The 24,554-nt window shown below is 47.4% G+C and overlaps 3 non-coding genes across 3 annotated transcripts; 2 read left to right on the forward strand and 1 right to left on the reverse strand.

Moving 5' to 3' along the window:
- Positions 1-768: 768 nt before the first annotated feature.
- Positions 769-840, forward strand: TRNAG-UCC (transfer RNA glycine (anticodon UCC)). The gene has a single exon. It is a non-coding gene; the product is annotated as a tRNA-Gly (tRNA).
- A 739-nt stretch (positions 841-1,579) lies between these two features.
- On the reverse strand, positions 1,580-1,668 carry TRNAY-GUA (transfer RNA tyrosine (anticodon GUA)). Its single transcript is given in 2 exon segments — positions 1,580-1,615; positions 1,632-1,668. It is a non-coding gene; the product is annotated as a tRNA-Tyr (tRNA).
- Positions 1,669-15,139: 13,471 nt separating this feature from the next.
- TRNAG-UCC (transfer RNA glycine (anticodon UCC)) lies at positions 15,140-15,211 on the forward strand. Its single transcript has one exon. It is a non-coding gene; the product is annotated as a tRNA-Gly (tRNA).
- The last annotated feature ends 9,343 nt before the right edge of the window (positions 15,212-24,554 follow it).

Raw genomic sequence — 24,554 nt, forward strand, 5'->3', positions numbered from 1 at the left:
AGACTCAAGACTTTTCTGTTTACTCAGCATTTCCGTAATGCCCCTTTAGTATCTTCATGCTTCTGTATTTTATGAAAATGTACTTCATTATTTTCTGTATTATATTATGCTGTGTATCTGTTAAGCACCTTGAGTCCTATTGGAGAAAGAGCGCTACATAAATAAAATTATTATTATTATTATTATTATTATATTATTATAATGTGCCGGGGCACAAGATCATGCATGCACAGTAAAGGCTGAGGTGGCCATCTTGGTAAAGGTAGCTGCCTGGCTTCAATGTAAGGAGCAGAATACAGCACTGGAATGCCTCCTCTCTAACAGGGGTGAAGGTGCCAGTAATAGTAGGGGTATCGGGTGGCCCCTGGGCCACTGGTGCAAACTCCCGGGGGGGGGGGGGGGGAGCGGGCGGTTGCCGCAGGGCAGGTAGGACACCCCCCTTTTTAGCACCTGGCAAGCCCTGCAGGCCAGTGGAAGGCAGTGGCTGGAGGCAGGGGGTATAACGCCACGGCGGGATAAAAGCAGCAGCCGGGGGAGGGTGCTAGTACCTCATGGTCAGTGCATGCAGGAAAGCACGCTGCCGGCTCATCTCTCTCTCATCTTTCTATGTGTTCCAGCCGCGGCCCGTGTTCCCGCCAGCGGCACATCCGGCGTCGGGTAGCGGCTTGAGAGCTGCCGTGACTCCCTCCCGCTGCATCTGTATTCAGATTGGCTCCCATTCATATCTATAGGAATAAATACTCAGAATATAAGCAGCACTGAGACACAGCGTTGGTGGTATAGTGGTGAGCATAGCTGCCTTCCAAGCAGTTGACCCGGGTTCGATTCCCGGCCAACGCAGGTACTATTTTTTCATATAATTTTTATTTTTAATAAAACAAGAGTAATTATACAAAGCTCACACATCCCTGGTGTGTGATAACCACAATCACCCGAATCTCAGGCACAGCAGTAAATAAGCCAGAGGGCGGGGGAGGGGGGACTGCAGCAATTACTGCCATGTAACTCATCTCCATTATAACAGAGCAATACGGCACTTAGCTCCAATGATTAGAGACGCACGGCTGCTGGCACCATTGTAGTGTGGTCTGATGGTCACATGGTGACAGCGGATCATAGATCTCTCACCTACCTGCAATGCTCCCAGACATCAGGAGTGAGTCACATGTGACCTAATAACCCTTTACCTGCCCTCCGATCACAGATCTCTCACCTACCTGCAATGCTCCCAGACACCAGGAGTGAGTCACATGTGACCTGGTAACCCTTTACCTGCCGGGTGACCACAGCCGGTCTCCTCTCCCCCCAGCAGACAGACCACTGGAGCTATGGAAGCCATATCCTACCTCAGGAGTCAGGACCTGTGTCAGCCATCCCTGTCCTATGCTCACATGTAATGAGATAAACCGTAATTACACTAATAGAAGCTCAGCAATGGACAACGTGATTAACATGCCCCGGCACAGAAAAGGATTTCCTATGTTAAGTGCAAAAGGAAAAACAAGGTGAACCATCTGTATTTGTGGGTCATTAATATCTCAGATATTAACATCTCAGCAAATAGTCAAACAAAAGCAACTCCTTCGAGCCGGAATTGAACCAGCGACCTAAGGATCTCTGCGTCATTCCCACTACAGTCCTCCGCTCTACCAGCTGAGCTATCGAAGGGTTTAGGCTACTGACTGGTTGCATAGGAATAAAGACCGTTCCATGGAAATAACCAAACACATCTCATGCTGTTTTTTAATATCTAATGGTTTGAAATAGTCAAAAATGTTGGAATATGTAAGAAGACAAAAACATTATTATCGCAGGTCAGGATGGTGAGAATATATATATATATATATATAAATGTCCATGAAGTGGCCGGCACTCGGAAGGCCTCCGTGGGCTTTCTGGCTCAGGTGCCATCCTATGAGGTTTCACCTCTATTCATATCCCACAGAAAAGGCGGCACTCAGAGACTTGGTGAATAACAGAAATTCTTTAGTGAACAAACTGCATGGTTACATCATCAACGTTTCGGGGCGTGTAGCCCCTTCATCAGGATCCTGATGGAAGGGCGGCCAATTCTTATTGAAAGAAAATAGATAAAGCCGAAATCTGCACTTTTATGGAACCCAATTTTAGGCCTGCATCCACGCCTGCCTGCAGAAAATGGAGGAAACGCCCCAGCTGAAACTCTTCCGTAGGAGCTTTCTTGGCTTCACACCAAGACATATATTTTCTCCAAATACAGTGATAATGCTTCGCCGTGACGTCCTTTCTAGCCTTAAGGTGAGTGGGGATGACTTCCCCGGGAATACTCTTTCGAGCTAGGATTTGGCGTTCAACCTCCACGCCGTCAAACGCAGCCACGGTAAGTCTTGAAATATGCATGGCCCCTGCAGTAACAGATCCTCTCTGAGAGGAAGAGGCCAAGGATCTTCTATGAGCAATTTCTGAAGATCCGGATTACCAGGCGCTCTGTGGCCAATCTGGAACGACGAGTACTGCCGGAACCCTTGTTCGTCTTATGATCCTCAACACTTTTGGAATGAGAGGAAGTGGAGGGAACACATATACCAACTGAAACACCTACGGAGTTACCAGGGCGTCCTCTGCACTGGCTTGAGGGTCCCTTGACCTGGAACAATACCTCGGAAGCTTCTTGTTGAGGCGAGACGCCATCATGTTTATTTGAGGAATTCCCCGACGACTTGTCACTTCTGCAAAGACCTCTTGATGAAGACCCCACTCTCCTGGATGGAGATCGTGCCTGCTGAGGAAGTCTGCTTTCCAGTTGTCCACGCCCGGAAGGAAGACTGCTGACAGAGCGCTCACGTGCTTTTCTGCCCAGCAGATAACTCTTGTGGCCTCCGCCATCGCCGCTCTGCTCTTTGTTCCACCCTGGCGGTTTACGTACGCCACTGCTGTTACGTTGTCCGACTGAATCAGGACAGGTAGACCTCGAAGAAAGTGTTCCGCTTGCAGAAGGCCGTTGTAAATGGCTCTTAATTCCAGAACGTTTATGTGGAGACAAGTTTCCTGGCTTGACCATTTTCCCTGGAAACTTCTTCCTTGTGTGACTGCTCTCCAGCCTCGGAGACTTGCATCCGTGGTCAGCAGGACCCAATCCTGGATCCCGAACCTGCGTCCCTCTAAGAGGTGAGAACTTTGAAGCCACCACAGGAGAGATATTCTGGTCCTGGAAGATAGACTTATTTTCCGGTGCATATGCAGGTGAGACCCGGACCATTTGTCCAACAGGTCCCACTGAAACACCCGGGCATGAAACCTACCAAACGGAATGGCTTCGTAAGCTGCAACCATCTTCCCCAGCACACGAGTGCATTGATGAATCGACACTCTTGCCGGTTTCAGAATCTCCTTGACCATGAATTGGATTTCCAGAGCTTTTTCCGCTGGAAGAAACACTCTCTGCAGTTCCGTGTCCAGGATCATGCCCAAGAAAGGCAGCCGAGTTGTCGGAATCAACTGTGACTTTGGCAAATTTAGAATCCAACCATGATGTTGCAGAACCGTCAGGGAGAGTTCCACATTTCTTAGCAACTGCTCCTTTGATCTCGCCTTTATCAGGAGATCGTCCAAGTACGGGATAATGGTGACACCCTGCTTGCGTAGGAGTACCATCATTTCCGCTATTACTTTGGTGAAGACCCTCGGGGCTGTGGAAAGACCAAACGGCAACGTCTGAAATTGGTAATGACAATCCTGGACCGCAAACCTCAGGAAAGCTTGATGTGGAGGATATATTGGGACATGTAAGTAGGCATCTTTTATGTCGACTGACGCCATAAAATCCCCCCCTTCTAGACTGGAGATCACTGCTCGAAGAGATTCCATCTTGAACTTGAAAGTTTTCAAATACAGATTGAGGGATTTTAGGTTCAGGATCGGTCTGACTGAGCCGTCCGGCTTTGGTACGACAAAGAGGCTCGAATAAAACCCTTCTCCCCGTTGAGACGGGGGTACCGGGACAATGACACTCTGTTGACACAGCTTTTGTATCGCAGCACTAACTACTTCCCTTTCTGGGATAGAAACTGGCAAGGCTGATTTGAAAAATCGGTGAGGGGGGGCACCTCCTGAAACTCCAGTTTGTACCCTTGGGACCCTATGTCTAACACCCAAGGATCTAGGCCTGAGTGAAACCAGACCTGACTGAAGAGTCGGAGATGCACCCCCACCGGTACGGACTCCCGTAGGGGAGCCCCAGCATCATGCGGTGGACTTGGCAGAGGCCGGGGAGGACTTCTGGTCCTGGGAGCCTGGCACTGCAGGCGACCTTTTTCCCCTTCCTCTACCTTTAGAGGCAAGGAAGGACGACCCTCTTCCTTTTTTGTATTTATTAGGCCGAAAGGACTGCATCTGATAATGGGGTGCCTTTTTCTGTTGTACCGGAACATAAGGAAGAAAGGATGACTTAACCGCTGTAGCGGTAGACACCAGGTCAGCAAGGCCATCACCAAACAAGACACTACCTGTATATGGGAGAGCTTCCATAGCTTTCGTGGAGTCGGCATCAGCATTCCATTGATGAATCCACAGCGCTTTCCTGGCTGAGACTGCCATGGCATTGGCCCTTGATTCCAAGAGGCCAATATCCCTAGCCGCATCCTTTAGGTAAGCTGCAGCATCCCTGATATAACCGAGAGTCAAAATAATGTTATCCCTATCCAGGGTATCCATGTCAGATGCCAAATTATCCGCCAACTTAGCAATAGCACTACTCACCCATGCCGACGCCACGGCAGGTCTGAGCAGTGCACCCGTAGTGACATAAATGGCCTTTAATGTTGTTTCCTGCTTACAATCCGCAGGGTCCTTAAGGGTAGCAGTGTCGGGAGACAGAAACGCCACCTTCTTGGACAGCCGTGATAGAGCCTTGTCCACATTGGGAGATGACTCCCACTACTCCCTGTCGTCAGAGGGGAAAGGATATGCCATAAAAATTCTCTTGGGAATCTGCCACCTTTTATCAGGAGTTTCCCAAGGCTTTTCACAAAGAGCATTCAGTTCATGAGAGGGGGGAAACGTCACCTCAGGCTTCTTTCCCTTATACAAACAAACCCGTGTATCTGGAACAGCAGGTACTTCAGAAATATGTAAAACATCTTTAATAACCACAATCACGTACTGAATACTCTTTACCAATTTTGTATGTAAACTGGCCTCACTATAGTCGACACTGGAATCAGAGTCCGTGTCAGTATCCGTATCCGCTATTTGGGTAAATGAACGCTTTTGTGACCCTGATTTTCTCCACGTTTGTGTCTGAGAATCAGATTTATCCAGCCTTTTAGTCAATAACGCCACATTTGCATTCAATGTACTCAACATTTTCACCCAATCAGCAGTCGGTGGTGCCGACAGAGTCACTCCCAAATCCTTCTCTGCACCCCCCAGCAACTTCCTCCGGAGAGGAGCACTCAGCCTCAGACATGTCGACACACCGTACTGACACGCACACCCACAGGGAAGCCTGTTAGAGAAACACAGAGGGAGTTTACCAGCCCACACCCCAGCGCCTATTTCAGTACTGAGAAGGAATATCAGATGTCTGCGCTGTTATAGCTGGAAAGCGAGCATCCTTTTAGTGAGTTCTTTGTCAAACTTCCATCCCGAAAGAGGTTTCGTGCTTTGTTAACCTGAACCAGTTGTTTTAGGAATTAGTTTTATTCCATCTGCAGTACGCATGTTAAATGTATGACTGTATGTTTTGTTAGTTTTGATGATGTCGCCTGCTACTTGATGCTATGTACTATTGTAATTTCGTCTGCCAAATTGTTTGATGACAATAAATTGAACTTGAACTATAATAGCACCAAATTACTGCTCCCTGTTACTTGATCAGGAGAGTGAAGGTCCGGGCCAGCGTCTCTGCAGTCTGTGAAGAGAGAAATTGGCGCTGGTAAGCTGTGAGGGCTAAGCCACGCCCCCACCTCGGCGCGCTGTAGTCCCGCTCAAATTTCAATCTTTATACTGGCGGGGGCTATATTTAGTGCCTAGGCACTTATAATATATCTCTTTCAGCCAGCCTTTACCTCAGTAACATGCTGCCCGGGGCGCCCTCCCCTGCGCCCTGCACCCTGTAAGTGCCGTTGGAAGTATGTGTGGGAGCATGGAGCGCAGCGCGACCGCTGTGCTGTACCTCGTTACTGAAGTCTTCTGCCGTCACTGAAGTCTTCGGTTCTTCTATATACTCACCCGGCTTCTTTCTTCTGGCTTCTGTGAGGGGGTTGACGGCGCAGCTCGGGTACAAGCAGCTAGGCACACCAAGTGATCAAACCCTCTTGAGCTAATGGTGTCCAGTAGGCTAAGAAGCAGAGCCCTAAACTAAGAAGAAGTAGGTCTGACTTCTCTCCCCTCACTCCCACGCTGCAGGGAGCCTGTAGCCAGCAGGTCTCCCTGAAAATAAAAAACCTAACATAAAGTCTTTACAGAGAAACTCAGGAGAGCTCCCCTAGTGTGTGTCCAGTCTCTCTGGGCACAGAATCCAACTGAGGTCTGGAGGAGGGGCATAGAGGAAGGAGACAGTTCACACCCATTCAAAGTCTTACAGTGTGCCCATGTCTCCTGCGGATCCTTTCTATAACCTATGGTCCTTTTGGAGTCCCCAGCATCCTCTAGGACGTAAGAGAAATATATATACACACACACACACACAACTTCAGATCAGCCTGTCGCCAAACATTTTAGGGACCACAAACATGGTCTGAGTACCATTCGATATAAGATCATTGATTGTGTTGTGGACAATATATACGAGGGGGCGATAGGGCTAAACGTTTACTACAGAAAGAAGCCTGGTGGATTATAATCTTAACACGATCCAACCTCATGGGCTCAATGAGCAGCTGAATCTGAATGTATTCATTTAACAAATATATATACTGTATGCTCTTCAACATTATGAGGTCAGTTATTATTGATATTTGTGTTCTGTCAACATGAGGTAGTGCATAATTGCATTTATTTACATATCACTTAGCAACCTGGCAGCGGCCCCGGCTGACGACACAGTGAGCGTGACAGAGCACAGCACGGACGCCGGGGAACGCGAGCGGGAAGCGCGCACATGCACTGTGATGTCGGGTTATAAGGTAAGCCAGTTTGTTTTTAATTTGTATCTCCTGACGAAAATTCAAGTATGTGAATTGCAACGTTGAGACCAGTTTGAGAGTCTTTGCCTTCTTTTATATCAAGCTGTGAGTGCCGCATACATTGCGTCTTGCTATATATTGTGTGTGTGTGTGTGTGTGTGTGTGTGTGTGTGTGTGTGTGTGTGTGTGTGTATATATATATATATATATATATATATAAAAAGAAAGTTTATTTGAGGTTACCCAAAATTAGTTACTACTGAACTTGAGCATGTGTTATCTTCAGCTTTCAAAGATACAAAACCTTTTGGCCCCGGCATGACTTGGCATACACCAGCACTATTATATCAGATGTTTCACTCTTTGTAGACCCACGGCTGGCACAAGGCATCATGGCGCTCTAGACAATATTTTAGCATACGTTACAAAGCCTCTTCCATTAAATGATCTCACAAGTAACTTTTGGAAAAATGAATAGATCTAACCCGCTCCTGGATGGCTAGGCTGCAGCCCGGATACATGTATGTGTGATGCAAAGCGTTGTTCAGACTCCACTGCTGCAAGACTTCTAGATGGGACGGAGGGGTAGACTGACTGTTAGGACAAAGAGGACGGCAGCAGAAAGAAGAGACAACATCACTGAGTCACACCGACATATTGCACGGGAGGCCTGGTCTGGTGTCTGAGACTTCCAGGTGCAGATTCAATGAAAATTCAAATTATATTTTTTTGAAAGATGGAAAAATAGGAATTTAATACCTAGCGGTAATTCATTTTCTCATAGTTGTGGATACTGGGAAATGTAGTTACCATGGGGTATAGATCGAGTCCACTGGAGCCTGGCACTTTAAGAAGCATTAGTGTGTGCTGGCTCCTTCCCTCTATGCCCCTTCTAGTAGACTCAGTCTAGGAAAACTGTGCCCAAGGAGACGGACATACTTTGAGAGAAGGATATAACACAAAATAGCATTGAGGCAACGAACCAACACACAACGATAACAAGATAACAGAGCTAATCAGAACAGAGGAAAGCAATGCTAACTACAAGAAGGATAGCAACGCTAACCAAACATGGAACAGGGAAAGCAACAGCAGACCCAACCAAGAACACTTACAACCAAGTAAGCAGGAATACGAAGCACTGAGGCGGGCGCCCAGTATCCACTACGGACTACAAGGAAAGGAATTACTGGTAGGTATTAAATTCCTATTTTCTCTAATGTCCTAGTGGATACTGGGAAATGTAGTTACCATGGGGACATCTCAAAACTCCCAGAACGGGTGGGAGAGTGTCGAGACCACTGCAAACCACCTGACCAAAGTGAAGGTCATCTTGGGCCAAGGTGCTGAACCTGTAGAACTTTATGAACTTGTTAGAATTAGACCAAGTAGCTGCCCGGCACAACTGTAAGGCCGAGACACCCCGGACAGCCGGGAAGAACCCACCGACCTTGTGGAGTGGGCCTGAATAGAACTCAACAGCGGCAGAGCTGCTGAATGAAGTATAGGCTTGTTGAATAGTCAATCTGAGTCAACGAGCAATGGACTGTCTAGAAGCAGGGTGACCAAATTTGGTAGCATCATAAAGGACAAAAAGCGAGTCAGACTTCCTGTCCTTTTTACGTAAATCTTCAAAGCCCTCACAACATCCAGGACTCTGGAGCAACAGACGTGTCGGATAACACTGGTACCACAATAGGTTGTTTTACGTGAAATGCCGACACCGCTTTTGGCAAAAACTGTGGGCGAGTCCAGAGAGCTGCCCTATCCGCATGAAATAGCAAGTACAGGCTCTTATAGGATAAGGCCCCCAATTCCAACACCCGTCTTGCAGAGGCTAAGGCCAGCAACATGACAGTCTTCCACGTCAGATATTTCAAGTCTACCCTATGCATGGGTTCAAACCAGTATGACTGGAGAAAGGTCAAGACCACATTGATATCCCACAGAGCCGTTGGAGGGACAAAGGGTGGCTGAATGTGAAGAACACCCTGTAAGAAAGTCTGTACTTCTGGTAGCACCACTAGATGTTTCTGGAAGAAGATAGAGAGAGACGAAATCTGAATTTTGATGGAGCCTAATCGCAGGCCCTTATCAACTCCTGTTTGCAGGAAAAGTAGAAAACGTCCCAGTCGAAATTCCACAGGGGAATATTTTCTACCCTCGCACCAAGGGTAATACGGTGGTAATGTGTGGATGTGACTACCTTACGGGCCTGGACCATAGTTGAAATAACCTTGGATGGGAGACCCTTTTTAGTTAAAATCTCCCTCTCAACTTCCAAGCTGTCAAACGTAGCCACTGTAAGTCTGAATAGACAAACGGTCCTTGTTGAAGAAGGTCTTTGAGTGGCGGCAGAGGCCAGGGTTCCTCCAGAGACAAGGTCAGGAGGTCTGCATACCAGGCCCGTCGAGGCCAATCTGGGGCAATTAGAATTGCCTGAACTCTTTCCTTTTTGAGTCTTTTTAGAACTCTTGGAATGAGAGGAATTAAAGGAAATGGGTACATGAACTGGTAAGTCCACTGTGTCATCAGAGTGTTCACCGCGATCGCCTGCGGGTCCCTCGTTCTGGAACAGTAACGACTCAGCATTGAGTTGAGACGAGAAGCCATCAGGTCTATTTGTGAACAAACCCAACGGTGAATCAGTTGTTGAAATACTTGAGGGTGTAGGCGACATTTCCCCGGACGGAGGTCATGCTTGCTTAGGAAGTCTGCTTCCCAGTTGTCCACACCCAGAATGAATATGGCTGAGATGGCCCAGGCATTGGTTTCTGCCCAGAGGAGTATCCCTGACACCTCTCGCATTGCGGCCCTGCTTCTTGTTCCTCCTTGTCTGTTGATGTACGCCACTGCTGTGGCATAGTCCGACTGCACCTGGATGGCCTGATTACGAAGGAGATATGAGGCCTGCAGGAGAGCGTTGTAAATTTCCCTGAGTTCCAGGATGTTGATGGGAAGTGCAGATTCCTGATGACCACTTCCCCTGGAACTGGGCCCCTTGGGTAACAGCACCCCAACCCCGGAGACTGGCATCCATTGTTAGCAGAGTCCAAGACTGGCTATTGAAACTCTGACCCTCCACTAGATGGGAGACTTGTAGCCACCACAACAGGGCGATCCTTGCTTTCGGTGACAGAGTTATACTGTGGTGCATGTGCAGGTGAGATCCTGACCACTTGTCCAACAGATCCAGTTGGAAAAGCCGTGCATGGAACCTGCCATACCGAATTGCCTCGTAGGAGGCTACCATCTTGCCTAGCATGCAAATGCAAAGATGAAATGAGATCTTGCGTGGTTTTTGCACTGAGCGGACCATAGACTGAATAGTCCAGGCCTTGTCCATTGGAAGGTACACCTTCTGAGACACCGTATCCAGGATCATCCCCAGGAACTGAATTATCTGAGATGATTCCAGGTGTGATTTCTGGAAATTTAGGATCCATCTGTGATCCGTAAGCAGACAAGTGGTCAAGTCGATGATGTGCAGCAGCTGTTCCCTGGACATTGGCCCTCATTCCGAGTTGTTCGCTCGTTGCCGAGTTTCGCTATATTGCGATTAGTCGCTTACTGCGCATGCGCAAGGTTCGCAGAGCGCATGCGCTTAGTTATTTTACACAAAAGCTAGGTATTTTACTTACGGCATAACGAGGATTTTTCATCGTTCTGGTGATCGGAGTGTGATTGACAGGAAGTGGGTGTTTCTGGGCGGAAACTGGCCGTTTTATGGGTGTGTGCGGAAAAACGCTGCCGTTTCTGGGAAAAACGCGGGAGTGGCTGGAGAAACGGGGGAGTGTCTGGGCGAACGCTGGGTGTGTTTGTGACGTCAAACCAGGAACGAAACTGACTGAACTGATCACAGTGGCAGAGTAAGTCCCGAGCTACTCAGAAACTGCAAAGAAATTTCTATTCGCAATTATGCGAATCTTTCGTTCGCAATTCTGCAAAGCTAAGATACACTCCCAGTAGGCGGCGGCTTAGCGTGAGCAATGCTGCCAAAAGCAGCTAGCAAGCGAACAACTCGGAATGAGGGCCCTTGACTTCATCAGGAGATCATCCAAGTACAGGACTATGTTGACACCTATCATGCGTAATTGCAGCATCATCTCTGCCATGACTTTCGTGAATACCCTTGGAGCCATGGCGAGACCACAGGGTAAGGTCTGAAACTGGAAATGTTGGTCCAGTACAGCGAACCGGAGGAACGCTTGATGAGGGGGCCATGTTGGGATATGCAGGTATGCATCCTTGATATCCATGGATACTAGAAACTCCCCCTCCTCCAGACCTGATATCAGCGCTCTTAGAGATTCCATCTTGAATTTGAACACCCGAAGATAAGGGTACAGGGATTTGAGGTTCAGGATCGGCCTAACAGAGCTGTCCGGCTTCAGGACAACTTGAGCAAAATCCCTTTGTGTGTAACAGAGGAGGTACTGGGACAATAACTCCCGTTGAAAGTAGTTTTAGAATGGCCTCTTGCAAGGTAACTCTTGCAACAGGTGAAGCTGGTAAGCCTGACTTAAAGAATCTGAGAGGAGGTAGTTCCTGAAATTCCAGCCGGTATCCTTGGGATATGAGAACCCTCACCCAAAGATCCCAAGGTCTGCTGTTGCTTTATGTGGGAGAAGTGTTGAAGGCAATCATCTACCTGAAAGTCGCCTTGCTGCTGGGGCCAACCATCATGCGGAGGGCTTCGTGGAAGAGGATCCAGAGGCCTGGTCTGAAGTTCCAGCAGCCTCTGGTTTACGGGATTTACCGCAAGTTCCTCTAGCAGCATTGGAGGCACTACTGGCTTTGCCTCTGAATCTGACTACATGAAAGGACTGCAGGGAGGGCCCAGGATAGGAATGTCTAGCAGGAGGCGCAGCAGGAGGCAGATATGTATTTTTACCTGCTATCGCCTGAGATATCTACTTGCTGAATTAATCATAAGACAAAGTTCAAGATGGCCACAGCCAGCATGCTGGGTGTTTAATAAACATGTCAGAGACCATAGTCTACAGCAGGAGGTTCAGGGTTAATAGCAGGTCAGAATAACCCGATCACTGCAGTAGACATAGGAGTGTAATAACCAGCAACTAGTAACACTTGTGCAATTAGTAGCTGCAGTCTGGGAATCACAGGTGCACAGAGGATACCGTACAGCGCGGAGTCAGAATAGAGCAGTGATTGAGAAGATTGATAGAAAGGGGGCGTTTCTGGGTGTCAACTGACCGTTTTCAAGGAGTGTTTGAAAAAACGCAGGTGTGGCTGGGCGTTCGCTGGGCGGGTGTATGATGTCAAATCCGGACCGGAATAGGCTGAAGTGATCACAAGCGCTGAGTAGGTTCAGAGTTACTCAGAAACTGCACAAACTTTTTGCAGAGCTCGGCTGCACATGCGTTCGCACTTCTGCTAAGCTAAAACACACTCCCAGTGGGCAGTGGCATAGCGTTTGCATGGCTGCTAAAACTAGCCAGCAAGCGGTCAACTCGGAATGAGAGTACTGGGTATGGTAATAATACCCCTTTTCCACTGCCGCTAATACCCAGATTATTACCCTGATAATCAGGGCTGCGGCTCAGTAGAAAAGGGGTAATATGGGTCCAGTGACTCAGTAATCCTGCCGGGCTAGCTTGCAAGTTGGTCCTGGGAAGCACCTGGTAAAATAAGGGGCAGTGTAAGACGGGTCATCCAACCCAGCTCCCGTTTACAGCATGGGGAAGATGGCAACGCTGCTGGCTGCCTCTTGCATGACACTATCCGGGGCGGGGCAAGTGATGTCAGAGGGCAGAGCTGGGGTCTCACTGCAGCTGACACTCTGAGGGCTACTGCACCTGTGTGCAGTGTAAACGGCTCCGTCCCGGGAATAATCTGGGTCTGAGCCATGGTGGAAGGGGCCAGTCCCGGTCTGACCCAGTTTGGAAACGTGTTCTAAATCTGGGTTCCATTGCCGTAACTAGACATTTTAGCGCTGTGTGCAAGATAGGGCATCGGCGCCCCCACCTTTATGGAAAATAGGGGCAGTGCGCGCCATAGGCGTGCACAAAAATATAGGGGCATGGCTTGGGTGTGGCCACAAAATAATACCAATTCATATTACATATTATAGTAGTCTCCATTATTCACGCTGCACAGTAGCGCCACTACACCAGGTAAAGCCCCTTTTACACATTACGGCAGACAGCGTCCCCATTTTTTACACATTACGGCAGACAGCGTCCCATTTTTTACACATTACGGCAGACAGCGTCCCCTTTTTACACATTACGGCAGACAGCGTCCCATTTTTTACACATTATGGCAGACAGCGTCCCCCTTTTTGCACATTACGGCAGACAGCGTCCCCTTTTACACATTACGGCAGACAGCGTCCCTTTTTTTTTACACATTACGGCAGACAGCATCCCCCTTTTTACACATTACAGCAGACAGTGTCCCCTTTCTAGACATTACAGCAGACAGTCCCCCTTTTACACATTACGGCAGACAGTGTCCCCTTTTACACATTAGGTAGACAGACCAATAAATAGATAGACAGACAGATAGAATAAATAATAATAATAATAATAATTTTATTTATATAGCGCTCTTTCTCCAACAGGACTCAAGGCGCTTTACAGACATCAAAAACAATGCACATGATACAGATGATTTGAGTAATCAACAATAGACAAGCAACACAGACATAAAAGAAAAACCTTAAGCCCACAGAAAGTATAACGCAGGATTGGTGCAGGCATTTTGGGTAATAACTTCCAAGGGTTGTGTATTCCACCCTCACAGGTACCAAGTGCGGCAGCCATCTTGGGCGCTAAGCGTAGGATTACCCAGGGTGGAATAGTCTACCCCTAGAAGAGATGACACAAAATGGGGGTGATTTCAGAGTCCTACAGTTTAGAGTAGGGTTCCAACAAAACCACAAGGTCCATGTATTTTTCATCCCATCCACAAGTGTACCATATGGGGCAGCCATGTTGGGCGCACTTTGAAGGTTACACTGTGGGAGGTGAGCCATACAAGGGCCAAGTTCATATATGGGAAGACTGATGCTTATGTAGTAGTATGATGTACCCTGCATGTAGGGCACAATGGAAAGGTGTGCAATCAGTGGAGGAAAACATTACAGGAAAACCCATGGTGGGGTGGAAGCGAGCAATGGAGAGAAAAATGAGTAAATGATACTTACCATCTCTCCGCTGGATCAGGCAGTCAGGCTCCTCGGTGCTGGCAGCTCCGGGGGGCAGTGGAGAAGGAGGAGGGATGGGGAGGAGGGAGCCGCAGCAGCGCAGTGTAATTGCTGGCGGCGACGCATGCAGCTATCCCTCTCCTTCCACATAGGCTGGCCGCCGCTGTGAATGCCGGGATGAGGGAAGCGCAACCTAGCATTCACAGCAGCGGCGGCCAGCCTATGTGGAAGGAGAGGGACAGCTGCAGCAGCACTGCCACCAATTACATAGCGCTGCTGCGGCTCCCTCCATCCTCCCCCTCACTCCTCTTCCTTTTCCGCTGCTCCTCTCCTCCTCTGGCACAGGCGACTTGTAATGAGTCAATTTAACTCATTACAAGCTGCTGACTTTAGGGAATGGGGGCCGTTGCGCCCTCAGGGTGACGGCGCGGTGTGCCAGGCACTCCTGGCACACACGTAGTTACGGCACTGCTAAGGTCAGACATGGGTGGAATAGTGGTAAAAGTAATGCTAAGACCCTGATACATGACATATGAGCTGCATGTCCGGCCAGTACATCAGTCTCACACACATACTAAGAATGTGCAGGGTCACAAGGTCATGCATGCACAGTAAAGGCTGAGGTGGCCATCTTGGTAAAGGTAGTCTAGTTTCAATGTAAGGACAGAATACAGCACTGGAATGCACTCCTCTCAAAAAGTGCGCAATGCAGGCCGGCCACCACACTGCAGAGCACCCAGAAAGGGCCAGTATCTCCCAACTCACCCTCACCAAGATCTGCGTCTCTCACACACACTCATTATTGGCTCCCATTCATATCTATAGGAATAAATACTCAGAATATAAGCAGCAGTGACACACAGCGTTGGTGGCATAGTGGTGAGCATAGCTGCCTTCCAAGCAGTTGACCCGGGTTTGATTCCCGGCCAACGCATGTACTTCTTTTTTCATATCATTTTTACTTAAAATAGAACAAGAGTAATTATACAAAGCTCACATAACCCTGGTGTGAGATTACCACAATCACCCGAATCTAGTAACTATACCTGCGTCCTGCAGATCATTCATCCTCCCCCTCCATATTCCACCACCCAAGCAGGAGGAGGTCCGTGTGCTCCCTTCAGGGCTGATGCCCGGAGGCGACTGCCTTCCATCGTCTGCAATTTACGCCCTTGTACCTTCAAACCAGGACCCTCATGTATTACATAGAGATGAGCGGGTTCGGTTCCTCGGAATCCGAACCCCCCCGAACTTCAGCCTTTTTACACGGGTCCGAGGCAGACTCGGATCTTCCCGCCTTGCTCGGCTAACCCGAGCGCGCCCGAACGTCATCATCCCGCTGTCGGATTCTCGCGAGGATCGTATTCTATCGCGAGACTCGGATTCTATATAAGGAGCCGCGCGTCGCCGCCATTTTCACACGTGCATTGAGATTGATAGGGAGAGGACGTGGCTGGCGTCCTCTCCGTTAGAATAGATAGAGACACTTGAGTTGATTACTTAGTAATTTTGGGGAGCATTAGGAGTACTCAGAGTGCAGAGTTTTGCTGATAGTTAGTTACTAGTGACTGACCACCACCAGTTTTATTTATTATTTAATATAATCCGTTCTCTGCCTGAAAAAAAATGATACACAGTCACATACCATATCTGTGCTCAGCCTCAGTGTGCTGCATGATAATATCATCTATGTATATCTGACTGTGCTGAGTGCTCACTACTCACACAGCTGAATTGTGGGGGAGACTGGGGTGCAGTTATAGCAGGAGTACAGTGCACACTTTTGCTGCCAGTGTGACTGACCAGTGACCACCAGTATATTGTCTGCCTGAAAAAGTGAAACACTCCTGTGGTGTTTTTTTTATTTATTCTATAAACGCATTCTGCTGACAGTGTCCAGCAGGTCCGTCATTCATTATATTATATAAATATTTACCTGCAGTAGTGTTATTTTTTTTTGTTCATCTCTATCATCTTTATCATCTCTATATTAGCAGACGCAGTACGGTAGTCCACGGCTGTGGCTACCTCTGTGTCGCCAGTGCTCGTCCATAATTGTATACCTACCTGTGGTGGGTTTTTTTTTTCTATCTTCTTCATACTAGTAGTTTAGGAGTCTGCTGACAGTGTCCAGCAGGTCTGTCATTATATTATATATACCTGCAGTAGTGATATATATATATTTTTTATATCATTATCATCTCTATACTAGCAGACGCAGTACGGTAGTCCACGGCTGTGGCTACCTCTGTGTCGTCAGTGCTCGTCCATAATTGTATACCTACCTGTGGTGGGGTTTTTTTTTCTATCTTCTTCATACTAGTAGTTTAGGAGTCTGCTGACAGTGTCCAGCAGGTCCGTCATTATATTATATATACCTGCAGTAGTGATATATATATATATATTTTTTATATCATTATCATCTCTATACTAGCAGACGCAGTACGGTAGTCCACGGCTGTGGCTACCTCTGTGTCGTCAATGCTCGTCCATAAATGTATACCTACCTGTGGTGGGTTTTTTTTTCTATCTTCTTCATACTAGTAGTTTAGGAGTCTGCTGACAGTGTCCAGCAGGTCCGTCATTATATTATATATACCTGCAGTAGTGATATATATATATTTTTTATATCATTATCATCTCTATACTAGCAGACGCAGTACGGTAGTCCACGGCTGTGGCTACCTCTGTGTCGTCAGTGCTCGTCCATAATTGTATACCTACCTGTGGTGGGTTTTTTTTTTCTATCTTCTTCATACTAGTAGTTTAGGAGTCTGCTGACAGTGTCCAGCAGGTCCGTCATTATATTATATATACCTGCAGTAGTGATATATATATATATATTTTTATATCATTATCATCTCTATACTAGCAGACGCAGTACGGTAGTCCACGGCTGTGGCTACCTCTGTGTCATCAGTGCTCGTCCATAATTGTATACCTACCTGTGGTGGGGTTTTTTTTCTATCTTCTTCATACTAGTAGTTTAGGAGTCTGCTGACAGTGTCCAGCAGGTCCGTCATTATATTATATATACCTGCAGTAGTGATATATATATATTTTTTTATATCATTGTCATCTCTATACTAGCAGACGCAGTACGGTAGTCCACGGCTGTGGCTACCTCTGTGCCGTCAGTGCTCGTCCATAATTGTATACCTACCTGTGGTGGGTTTTTTTTTTCTATCTTCTTCATACTAGTAGTTTAGGAGTCTGCTGACAGTGTCCAGCAGGTCCGTCATTATATTATATATACCTGCAGTAGTGATATATATATATTTTTTATATCATTATCATCTCTATACTAGCAGACGCAGTACGGTAGTCCACGGCTGTAGCTACCTCTGTGTCGTCAGTGCTCGTCCATAATTGTATACCTACCTGTGGTGGGTTTTTTTTTTCTATCTTCTTCATACTAGTAGTTTAGGAGTCTGCTGACAGTGTCCAGCAGGTCCGTCATTATATTATATATACCTGCAGTAGTGATATATATATATATTTTATATCATTATCATCTCTATACTAGCAGACGCAGTACGGTAGTCCACGGCTGTGGCTACCTCTGTGTCGTCAGTGCTCGTCCATAATTGTATACCTACCTGTGGTGGGGGTTTTTTTTCTATCTTCTTCATACTAGTAGTTTAGGAGTCTGCTGACAGTGTCCAGCAGGTCCGTCATTATATTATATATACCTGCAGTAGTGATATATATATATTTTTTATCTCATTATCATCTCTATACTAGCAGACGCAGTACGGTAGTCCACGGCTGTGGCTACCTCTGTGTCGTCAGTGCTCGTCCATAATTGTATACCTACCTGTGGTGGGGTTTTTTTTTCTATCTTCTTCATACTAGTAGTTTAGGAGTCTGCTGACAGTGTCCAGCAGGTCCGTCATTATATTATATATACCTGCAGTAGTGATATATATATATTTTTTATATCATTATCATCTCTATACTAGCAGACGCAGTACGGTAGTCCACGGCTGTAGCTACCTCTGTGTCGTCAGTGCTCATCCATAATTGTATACCTACCTGTGGTGGGTTTTTTTTTTCTATCTTCTTCATACTAGTAGTTTAGGAGTCTGCTGACAGTGTCCAGCAGGTCCGTCATTATATTATATATACCTGCAGTAGTGATATATATATATTTTTTATATCATTATCATCTCTATACTAGCAGACGCAGTACGGTAGTCCACGGCTGTAGCTACCTCTGTGTCGTCAGTCACTCGTCATCCATAAGTATACTAGTATCCATCCATCTCCATTGTTTACCTGAGGTGCCTTTTAGTTGTGCCTATTAAAATATGGAGAACAAAAATGTTGAGGTTCCAAAAATAGGGAAAGATCAAGATCCACTTCCACCTCGTGCTGAAGCTGCTGCCACTAGTCATGGCCGAGACGATGAAATTCCATCAACGTCGTCTGCCAAGGCCGATGCCCAATGTCATAGTACAGAGCATGTAAAATCCAAAACACAAAATATCAGTAAAAAAAGGACTCAAAAATCTAAAATAAAATCGTCGGAGGAGAAGCGTAAACTTGCCAATATGCCATTTACCACACGGAGTGGCAAGGAACGGCTGAGGCCCTGGCCTATGTTCATGGCTAGTGGTTCAGCTTCACATGAGGATGGAAGCACTCAGCCTCTCGCTAGAAAAATGAAAAGACTTAAGCTGGCAAAAGCACAGCAAAGAACTGTGCGTTCTTCGAAATCACAAATCCACAAGGAGAGTCCAATTGTGTCGGTTGCGATGCCTGACCTTCCCAACACTGGACGTGAAGAGCATGCGCCTTCCACCATTTGCACGCCCCCTGCAAGTGCTGGAAGGAGCACCCGCAGTCCAGTTCCTGATAGTCAGATTGAAGATGTCAGTGTTGAAGTACACCAGGATGAGGAGGATATGGGTGTTGCTGGCGCTGGGGAGGAAATTGACAAGGAGGATTCTGATGGTGAGGTGGTTTGTTTAAGTCAGGCACCCGGGGAGACACCTGTTGTCCGTGGGAGGAATATGGCCATTGACATGCCTGGTGAAAATACCAAAAAAATCAGCTATTCGGTGTGGAAGTATTTCAACAGAAATGCGGACAACAGGTGTCAAGCCGTGTGTTGCCTTTGTCAAGCTGTAATAAGTAGGGGTAAGGACGTTAACCACCTCGGAACATCCTCCCTTATACATCACCTGCAGCGCATTCATCATAAGTCAGTGACAAGTTCAAAAACTTTGGGTGACAGCGGAAGCAGTCCACTGACCAGTAAATCCCTTCCTCTTGTAACCAAGCTCACGCAAACCACCCCACCAACTCCCTCAGTGTCAATTTCCTCCTTCCCCAGGAATGCCAATAGTCCTGCAGGCCATGTCACTGGCAATTCTGACGAGTCCTCTCCTGCCTGGGATTCCTCCGATGCATCCTTGAGTGTAACGCCTACTGCTGCTGGCGCTGCTGTTGTTGCTGCTGGGAGTCGATGGTCATCCCAGAGGGGAAGTCGTAAGACCACTTTTACTACTTCCACCAAGCAATTGACTGTCCAACAGTCCTTTGCTAGGAAGATGAAATATCACAGCAGTCATCCTGCTGCAAAGCGGATAACTGAGGCCTTGGCATCCTGGGCGGTGAGAAACGTGGTTCCGGTATCCATCATTACTGCAGAGCCAACTATAGACTTGATTGAGGTACTGTGTCCCCGGTACCAAATACCATCTAGGTTCCATTTCTCTAGGCAGGCGATACCGAAAATGTACACAGACCTCAGAAAAAGACTCACCAGTGTCCTAAAAAATGCAGTTGTACCCAATGTCCACTTAACCACGGACATGTGGACAAGTGGAGCAGGGCAGACTCAGGACTATATGACTGTGACAGCCCACTGGGTAGATGTATTGACTCCCGCCGCAAGAACAGCAGCGGCGGCACCAGTAGCAGCATCTCGCAAACGCCAACTCTTTCCTAGGCAGGCTACGCTTTGTATCACCGCTTTCCAGAATACGCACACAGCTAAAAACCTCTTACGGCAACTGAGGAAGATCATCGCAGAATGGCTTACCCCAATTGGACTCTCCTGTGGATTTGTGGCATCGGACAACGCCAGCAATATTGTGTGTGCATTAAATATGGGCAAATTCCAGCACGTCCCATGTTTTGCACATACCTTGAATTTGGTGGTGCAGAATTATTTAAAAAACGAGAGGGGCGTGCAAGAGATGCTGTCGGTGGCCAGAAGAATTGCGGGACACTTTCGGCGTACAGGCACCACGTACAGAAGACTGGAGCAACACCAAAAACGCCTGAACCTGCCCTGCCATCATCTGAAGCAAGAATTGGTAACGAGGTGGAATTCAACCCTCTATATGCTTCAGAGGTTGGAGGAGCAGCAAAAGGCCATTCAAGCCTATACAACTGACCACGATATAGGAGGTAGAATGCACCTGTCTCAAGCGCAGTGGAGAATGATTTCAACGTTGTGCAAGGTTCTGCAACCTTTTGAACTTGCCACACGTGAAGTCAGTTCAGACACTGCCAGCCTGAGTCAGGTCATTCCCCTCATCAGGCTTTTGCAGAAGAAGCTGGAGACATTGAAGGAGGAGCTAACACTGAGCGATTCCGCTAGGCATGTGGGACTTGTGGATGGAGCCCTTAATTCGCTTAACAAGGATTCACGGGTGGTCAATCTGTTGAAATCAGAGCACTACATTTTGGCCACCGTGCTCGATCCTAGATTTAAAACCTACGTTGTATCTCTCTTTCCGGCAGACACAAGTCTGCAGGGGTTCAAAGAACTGCTGGTGAGAAAATTGTCAAGTCAAGCGGAACGCGACCTGTCAACATCTCCTCCTTCACATTCTCCCGCAACTGGGGGTGCGAGGAAAAGGCTCAGAATTCCGAGCCCACCCGCTGGCGGTGATGCAGGGCAGTCTGGAGCGACTGCTGATGCTGACATCTGGTCCGGACTGAAGGACCTGACAACGATTACGGACATTTCGTCTACTGTCACTGCATATGATTCTCTCACCATTGAAAGAATAGTGGAGGATTATATGAGTGACCGCATCCAAGTAGGCACGTCAGACAGTCCGTACGTATACTGGCAGGAAAAAGAGGCAATTTGGAGGCCCTTGCACAAACTGGCTTTATTCTACCTAAGTTGCCCTCCCACAAGTGAGTACTCCGAAAGAGTGTTTAGTGCCGCCGCTCACCTTGTCAGCAATCGGCGTATGAGGTTACTTCCAGAAAATGTGGAGAAGATGATGTTCATTAAAATGAATTATAATCAATTCCTCCATGGAGACATTCACCAGCAGCAATTGCCTCCACAAAGTACACAGGGAGCTGTGATGGTGGATTCCAGTGGGGACGAATTGATAATCTGTGAGGAGGGGGATGTACACGGTGATGAATCGGAGGATGATGATGAGGTGGACATCTTGCCTCTGTAGAGCCAGTTTGTGCAAGAAGAGATTAATTGCTTCTTTTTTGGTGGGGGTCCAAACCAACCCGTCATTTCAGTCACAGTCGTGTGGCAGACCCTGTCACTGAAATGATGGGTTGGTTAAAGTGTGCATGTCCTGTTTATACAACATAAGGGTGGGTGGGAGGGCCCAAGGACAATTCCATCTTGCACCTCTTTTTTCTTTCATTTTTCTTTGCGTCATGTGCTGTTTGGGGAGTGTTTTTTGGAAGGGCCATCCTGCGTGACACTGCAGTGCCACTCCTAGATGGGCCAGGTGTTTGTGTCGGCCACTAGGGTCGCTTAGCTTACTCACACATCTACCTCATTGCGCCTCTTTTTTTCTTTGCGTCTTGTGCTGTTTGGGGAGTGTTTTTTGGAAGGGCCATCCTGCGTGACACTGCAGTGCCACTCCTAGATGGGCCAGGTGTTTGTGTCGGCCACTAGGGTCGCTGAGCTTAGTCACACAGCTACCTCATTGCGCCTCTTTTTTTCTTTGCGTCATGTGCTGTTTGGGGAGTGTTTTTTGGAAGGGCCATCCTGCGTGACACTGCAGTGCCACTCCTAGATGGGCCAGGTGTTTGTGTCGGCCACTTGGGTCGCTGAGCTTAGTCATCCAGCGACCTCGGTGCAAATTTTAGGACTAAAAATCATATTGTGAAGTGTAAGGTGTTCAGAATAGACTGAAAATGAGTGGAAATTATGGTTATTGAGGTTAATAATACTTTGGGATCAAAATGACCCCCAAATTCTATGATTTAAGCTGTTTTTTAGGGTTTTTTGAAAAAAACACCCGAATCCAAAACACACCCGAATCCGACAAAAAAAATTCGGTGATGTTTTGCCAAAACGCGTTCGAACCCAAAACACGGCCACGGAACCGAACCCAAAACCAAAACACAAAACCCGAAAAATTTCCGGTGCACATCTCTAGTATTACACAGGGTCTGTAGCTGCTAAACACCAGGTAAAATACAGGCTTGAAGTCAGCCAGCCCCAGAACCAGTATAATTCATTAGAGTCCCAGGGATAGTATGAGAAATATATATTTCTTTTTACATGTAATACTATCAGACAAACTACACCAACGTACTTATCTCATATCGGTAGGTTATGTCCTATTGGTGTAGAACAAAAGGCACCAGCAGAATGAAACAGAGTTTAGTCCAGTTTATCCTTAAGCAGGTTTGGAGGTTTATTCAGGATATCAGCAGTAACAGAATGTAATACAGAGTAAGTGGCTATGTCACCAGAGACAGCGGGATTATCTGTGGTACTACCTCCCTGGAGGAATATCATGGAGTGAGAAGGTCTGTGATCCATACCGAGACCAATGTAATACAGAGTAAGTGGCTATGTCACCAGAGACAGCGGGATTATCTGTGGTACTACCTCCCTGGAGGAATATCATGCAGTGAGAAGGTCTGTGATCCATACCGGGACCAGTGTAATACAGAGTAAGTGACTATGTCACCAGAGACAGCAGGAATATCTGTGGTACTACCTCCCTTGGGGAATATCATGGAGTGAGAAGGTCTGTGATCCATATCGAGACCCTTGGGCTCTGCTGATGCAGCCGTATGAGTGATGTGATGAGGATGTAATATGGGCATGCTCACGCAGTAATAGAGAATAAGATTTTAAACCTACCGGTAAATCTTTTTCTCCTAGTCCGTAGAGGATGCGGGGACTCTGTAAGGACCATGGGGTATAGACGGCTCCGCGGGAGACATGGGCACTGTAAGACTTTAGAATGGGTGTGCACTGCCTCCTTCCTCTATGCCCGTCCTCCAGACTTCAGTTAGGACTGTGCCCAGAGGAGACGGACAGTACGAGACTGAACACAACTGTAACATAACCCTTATGTATGCAAAAACTATATACAAGCCTTGCAGAATTTTTCCGCACTGGGACGGGCGCCCAGCATCCTCTACGGACTAGGAGAAAAAGATTTACCGGTAGGTTTAAAATCTTATTTTCTCTTACGTCCTAGAGGATGCTGGGGACTCCGTAAGGACCATGGGGATTTTACCAAAGCTCCAAACCGGGCGGGAGAGTGCGGATGACTCTGCAGCACTGATTGAGCAAACATGAGGTCCTCATCAGCCAGGGTATCAAACTTGTAGAATTTTGCAAAAGTGTTTGAACCCGACCAATTAGCTGCTCAGCAAAGCTTTGCCGAGACGCCTCGGGCAGCCGCCTAAGAAGAGCCCACATTCCTAGTGGAATGGGCCTTAATCGAATTTGGAACCGGTAGTCCAGCCGTAGAATGAGCCTGCTGAATCGTGTTACAGATCCAGCGAGCAATAGTCTGCTTATACGCAGGAGCGCCAACTTTGTTGGCCGCATACCGGACAAACAGTGCTTCTGTTTTCCTAACCCTAGCCGTTCTGGCCACCTAAATCTTGAAGGCCCTGACTACATCAAGGGACTTGGAACCCTCCAAAGCACCCGTAGCCACAGGCACCACAATAGGTTGGTTCATATGAAATTACGAAACCACCTTAGGCAGAAAATGAGGATGAGTCCACAACTCTGCTCGATCCCCATGGAAAATCAGATAGGGGCTCTTGTGAGACAAAGCCACCAATTCGGACACCCGCCTTGCAGATGCCAAGGCCAATAGCACGTCCACTTTCCAAGTGAGAAACTTCAATTCAACCGTTTGAAGAGGTTCAAACCAGTGTGATTCAAGGAACTGTAACACCGCTTTAAGGTCCCACGGTGCCACCGGAGGCACAAAAGGAGGTTGGATGTGCAACACTCCCTTTACAAAAGTCTGGACTTCTGGGAGAGAAGCCAATTCCTTCTGAAAGAATATCGATAA

The sequence above is a fragment of the Pseudophryne corroboree genome, chromosome 4 (assembly GCF_028390025.1).
Source record: "Pseudophryne corroboree isolate aPseCor3 chromosome 4, aPseCor3.hap2, whole genome shotgun sequence".
NCBI lineage: Eukaryota > Metazoa > Chordata > Amphibia > Anura > Myobatrachidae > Pseudophryne > Pseudophryne corroboree.